Source organism: Tenebrio molitor, chromosome 9 (genome assembly GCF_963966145.1).
Source record: "Tenebrio molitor chromosome 9, icTenMoli1.1, whole genome shotgun sequence".
Taxonomy (NCBI): Eukaryota; Metazoa; Arthropoda; class Insecta; order Coleoptera; family Tenebrionidae; genus Tenebrio; species Tenebrio molitor.
Genome location: NC_091054.1, coordinates 8,358,264 through 8,364,393, shown reverse-complemented (window position 1 = coordinate 8,364,393; position 6,130 = coordinate 8,358,264).

The window sequence follows — 6,130 nt, the reverse complement described above, 5'->3', positions numbered from 1 at the left end:
ATTCATAGTTATTTATGATCAATTCAAATTTGTTTCTGATCCTAGTTCAAACATACTGGGTGATTCAAAATGATTGTGGCCAAGTATGGCAACTATGCACGAAAATTTATGTGGCAACTGTGTGGATGAGGTAGAGTTGTCATTTGTATGACATTTCATAAGCGTGCATTTGATTTTTTTGATACCATTACACATTGATTTGACAGTTTTCAAAATTGAGCGACTATGAACTGTCAAAGAAATATCAACTCTACCCTACCCACACAGTTGCCACATAAATTTTCGTACATAGTTGCCATTCTTGGCCACAATCATTTTGAATCACCCAATACGTAAAGTTACTAGATAATGACGTCATCAGAAAAAAGTAAAAATTGGACTTTATATAACAAAACTCGTACAGTTTATGCAACCAATTAAACTACTATGAATAATAAATAGAATAAGAAACAGGCGAATCAAATCAACTCTCTGTACAAATCGTATTATACTTTTTTAATAAACAATTTACAAATCCAAGATTTTGAAAAATATATTTTAATGATTGAAAAATGCATAAATTTTGGAATTTGGTTCTGTCGATCGCTAGGAAAAACCAATTTTCTATATTCTGGAGCAGGATTTTGCGCTTTCGCACAAATAAAATCGTAATTGCTTTTTAAACAGAAACTAGTTTTAATTAAATGTATTTCGTGTTGCTCGCGGAGATAATTCCGGAGCTCGTTGAAAACTCCCCAGACGATTACCCAGTTCGGGGTTCGTCGCCGGGCCCCCCTTCCGCCGCCTATAGGTGATAATTTGAAATTATGTCCTTTCATCACCCCATGTTTAGAGAATTTTGTTCTCGAAAGTAAATTAACTGGCGGCGGGAACTTTGACGGAAAAAGGGGGCCAACGGATGCGCACATTTCATGCAAATTCCAGTAAACCACCCTCGTCCCACGTAATTATTTCTAACAAAGTTGCAAAAATCAAATTTGTTGCGTTCCACGAAGTCGAGATGACAGCGGTGACAGCAGAAGGAAAAACCGCCGAAAAATCTGGTTGTTGTTTGTTTGCGTGGGGTATTAATTAGCCCCGGTGGTGCGATAGTAGTATCTAGTAATAAAATTGTCACGGGACTTCCCCTACGTGACTGCAATTCTGAACGCTCTATTAATCCGACACTCAAAGAACCTCTTGGAGGGATTCCAAGTCAAAATTAAATTTCTCGTTATAGTTATTTTGAAGTTAAAGCGAACGAACCCGACGTCGATGCCAACTTCCAATCTTTTGATCCCTCCTGCGAGCGGTCAGCGTTAAAAAACCTCCACCCCATTATTTATTAAACTACTCCTTTTTATTAGTTCGGACGGATATGTTGGTACGGTTCTGCCAGACCCCATTGAAGTTTACAAGACCGGATCGCTCCCCGGATCTGAAAAGTTTAATTACGTCAAAATCCGACTCCGGACTTTTATTTTATGTCTGTTGCGTCAGACTTCGGGTCGTGTTCGGCGATTGTTGTTGTTGATTGAATTCGGTTCTTCGTCACCCTTGCACCGGTGAGGAGCGACTCTCGATAATTAACCAAAATGAAACCGTATTATTCCGGAGCAATCAACTTAACGCCGAGCCGGAGTTCCGGACGAGATCAAAATAAACCAAATGAGATAGCGCCGTACAGAGATGAACTTTCATCATGAGCCCAGACAATGAGCCCTTTGATAACAGCGTCAATTCTGCTGCCAAGGTAAAATAAACGAACAGTTATTCGGATAACAGACATTTATTATTACCCTACAAACGACTCCCTATCAATGCAGAGAAAATTGCACCACTATCTCGGTTTCGCTAATAATCACAACAGTTGTTTACTGTAGTTTGTAAAGTAAACAGCTCGACTGGAATAATTAACTGCGATTCTCTAGTGCACTGGTGTGGTTGTTGCAACAACAAAATGCACGAAAGTGCAGTTGGGAGGGCGGTTGGACCAGAAAAACAGAAGTCGAGTCGGAGATTGATTCGTTCGCGACTGTCAAAAGAAAAGGACTCACAAAATAATATTCTAAACGCATCTAGAACTCTCCGCACCTGTGTCGCGACCGGAGGTGCGGTGCGGTTTCCAGGCACAAGAGTTGCGGAATTGAAGATTGCTTAAATCTATATCTTGAATTGAAATTTGATATCCGAATGTATTTCCTCGTGTTTAATTTCATGATTGTTTCATGTCTTCTATTTTGGTTACTTCTTGGAGTCATCACAAAACCATCAGATTTTGTTCGTGCTTCAAGATTTATCGACTAGCAATGCACATGATCATCTCGAACTCACAAACTTTATTAGAAACTTCAGCCCCCATTATAGCTGCACTTTGAAATTTATGAGTCAAATAGACTTATAAAAATGGTATTAAAAGGCGATAGGTGCCCTGAGCCCTCGCCGCGTAATCCTCCCGTACCACGGTCATAAGAAGGGACATTACTATATTTCTCAACTTTTCCGTGGATTGGAAGTTTCTTCAGCCACAGCCGTCGGCAGTTTTAGAACAAGTATCTAGAGACGCGTTATCAAAAGTCTCACGGTAATAACTTCCGTTGTGTCGATTTTTTCTTTTAATAAAATTACACGAGAACCACTTAGAGTTTTCTCTTTTTATATCCGCAGATTTCTCGTTTTTGGAGAAGAAAAAACTCATTACGCTCTCTCAAACTTCGGAGACTTATTGATTCTTAACAAAAGCGTCTGCTCGAAATACACTCAATACCTGTTCTGTATACACAAAGGAATAATAAAGCCACTGCAACAAAGATTTATGCCGTTGTGAGGGCACGAGAAACATATTTACACAGGAGGAGAGCTTTTTTGATCGGGTATTGTGTCAAGTCGGTACACAATTATTTTTACATTGTATAGAGCGCAGGTAGGGCGCGGGATTCATAAAACTCCTCAGCTTTCGTTGCAAGATTTATGCGGAAATTATGGAATCATACACAAAGAAATAAGTGCGCTTTCATGGGGCAATAAATTCCTGTCGCAGGAAAAGGCAACAAACTATCTTTTAGCGGGCGAGTTTAACAAACTTATTTCTTCGACGACTCGATCCGATCGAGAATTCCCTTAATTCATTATTTTCCTGCACAACAAACATTTCGTTTTAGTACAAAGCGGAAGAGGCGCTACAAAAAAAAATCACTCTTTTTACAGTCAAATTTCCATATCTCCGAATTATCGGAGCCGGAGGCAAATTCTCTTTACGATTTTTTTATTCCATCTTTTCAAGTATTGCCAAATAGGAGGCGAAGCTGCGGAATTCAAGACGCCGTAAATACTCTTTCCCCCCGACAAAATGAAATATGTGTTTATTACGTCGTTTCGGTTTTATTTTACCTACACGAAAAGTTAAATCCGCGTATTCATTCCGTTTTGCGACTGGAAAAAAATTCCGTGTGAGACGCCGATCGCAAATTCGCCGAACGGACAGACATCCAGCGGAATTTTTCCATTTCCCTGCAATGTTTTATTCAAGCTTGCACCGGAAAAAACAACACCCTCAAATAAATTCGTTTCCCGATTTAGTAATACCGATCCGGTTCATCGTTCTTCACTTGAAAATGCATTACTGCAGATTTCATTCCTGGCTGTAAATGAATATTCCGATGACGTCCGGATCCCGATCTCGAAAGAGCGTCGTAAAAACGAGCCAAAAATCTACATACGTTTGCACGACATATCTCAGGGGGAGATATTAAAGCACGTTCTAGGATAAAATATACAGCAGACTGCCGCTTAAATGATTTAAGAGAGAAATAATCATGTGAAGTGTGAAGACAATGGGTCCGAAATCGGACCGGCAACCAGTAATACATGTAGGTTTCTACCAATTGACGTTTCCGGTGGAAAAACGAGTTGTTTTGTTGCGCGGAGTTACTTTTCGGTACAATAAGGCGGCGCAGACGATAACTCTCCGGTTTTGTCAGCTTTAATTAAGAATTGCCGGATAAAATCGTATGTTTTTCCACACAACAAACCGGAACAATACGGCATCACCGGTGCAGAACGGGCATTAATCAAAAATCCAATTTGCAATTGAATATCTTGCGGGGCAAGGGTTACGCCGCCCCCTCCATTACCGACGATTCTGCCCAGCACAAGGGCGGCAGTCTCGAGTTCTCCACTTTTTATTTCGGACCATACGCGCCCATAAATCTCACAGATTAAATTTAATAGATACTTATACTTGAACATTTTATGTAAGATTTATGTACATTCCCAAACAAATTGTAGAGAGATAGGTGCATAAAGGATCGTTCGAGGGGCAGAGATGTATCGTTGTTTTTTCCCAAGTTTTCTATCAGCCGCAGACACCACTTAGCTCCGATTTGGACCATTTGTTAATTCCGCAAACAAAGAAGCTTCCGTCACTGTCATATTTTTCATTGCGACAATAAATAACAGGAACGTGTCGGTTTTGGCAATGCCGAGATCTCGACTCCTGATCAGGAAAGGATCTAACTCGGGCAACTTTGTATTACGGGAAGAGATGACATTGTTTTCGGGATCGTGAAACGTGGAGTAAGTCGATAGGTTATTCTGAACAAACATCTGTCCCGAACATTTCAGGAAATAATACAACAACTTTCAGGTTGCTGGCGCTGGCAATAAGAACGTTCCTGCGATTTTCAATAAACTGAGCTTGCGAGATGAACTGCACTGGATGAATGCACTGTATGCACTATGTGAACAAAATTTCTGATTAAATTATGACTTTAGAGAGAATTAAATGCGTTAGCTACGACTGAACAGTTCCATACTTGTTCAGTTTCAACACCAGAGAGTTTAGAAACTAACTGAAAGTGTTTAAAGTCAATTGAGTCAAAAACGTAATATTTTTTCTACATTTTTTAAAATAAAAAAAATCCTCAGAAACTACTGACTGCAAAAGAATATAGAAGAGAAATATCGCGCGTTCAAATGAAATCCTGGGCTGGGAAGGCGTTGGAAACCTTCAATTGTTGTGTTTTTTTAAAGCGTAGATTAATTGGAGCATGTTGACAGCTAACCTAAAATTTCGAGCCAAAAAATCTTTCTTTTTTTCTTTCTTTGCAATGTTTTACATTAAAAATAGAATAACTTAACGATTCCTATTCTCGAAGCAAATATCTAAGCAAATTTCTTTGCTGAAAACAAACATGTTCAATTCTGTCCCAATGAAACATAAACAAATGTCATTCTTGTCAAACGGCGGGAAATTCAAACTTTACACTGTTCTAAACGCTTTAATTTTTCCAACGCCTACTCAGTCCAGGATTTTATTTGAACGCGCGATAGAAAAAGTGTAGTACATTTCTTTGTTCGACACTGTCAGAATTTGAGAATTTTCTCCTGTGTGAACGGATTTTGATAAATGTCACCACTTGTCAAAACGAAACGTCAAGCTAATTTTAAAGATTTTAAGCGATTTGGAGCTTTTAAGGGGCTCGTCAAACAAAAAAACGTTGTATTCAACTCGTTCGTCAAATAAATGATTTCATTATTTATTTATACATAATATGATGAGAAATGTGGTGTTGGGTGATTTAAAATGATTATTGGTAAGTATGGCAACTATGTACGAAAATTTATGTGGCAACTTTGTGGGTGGGATAGAGTTGACATTTGTATGACATTTCATAAGCGTGCATTTGATTTTTTTTATATCATTGCACGTTGACTTGACAATTTTAAAAATTGGGCGACTATGAAATGTCATAGAAATGTCAACTCTATCCTATCCACACAGTTGCCACATAAATTTTCGTACATATAATCTGTTTCAAAATCAAAAATCCACCACCTGTTGAATTATGTTGGCAGAAAAAAAATCCCTAGAATAAGCTTCATCTTTTTGGGTTGCCCAAAATTCCGCCAAAATTCGTACCATATCGTACCTTTTGAGTGAAATAATAAAATGAGAATAAAATAACACGATGAACTATGACCAAAACGATGGTCCACAGTTTTCTTTCATAACCCCACTTTTTTCTGACACTTGCAGACACACCAAAAACAAAAGTTAGCGATGTTGTCGGTTGTATTTTCGAGGTAGAATGCAATGTTGGTAAATTTTTGATTTTGAAACAGATTATATGTATGTATGTATGTACAACTG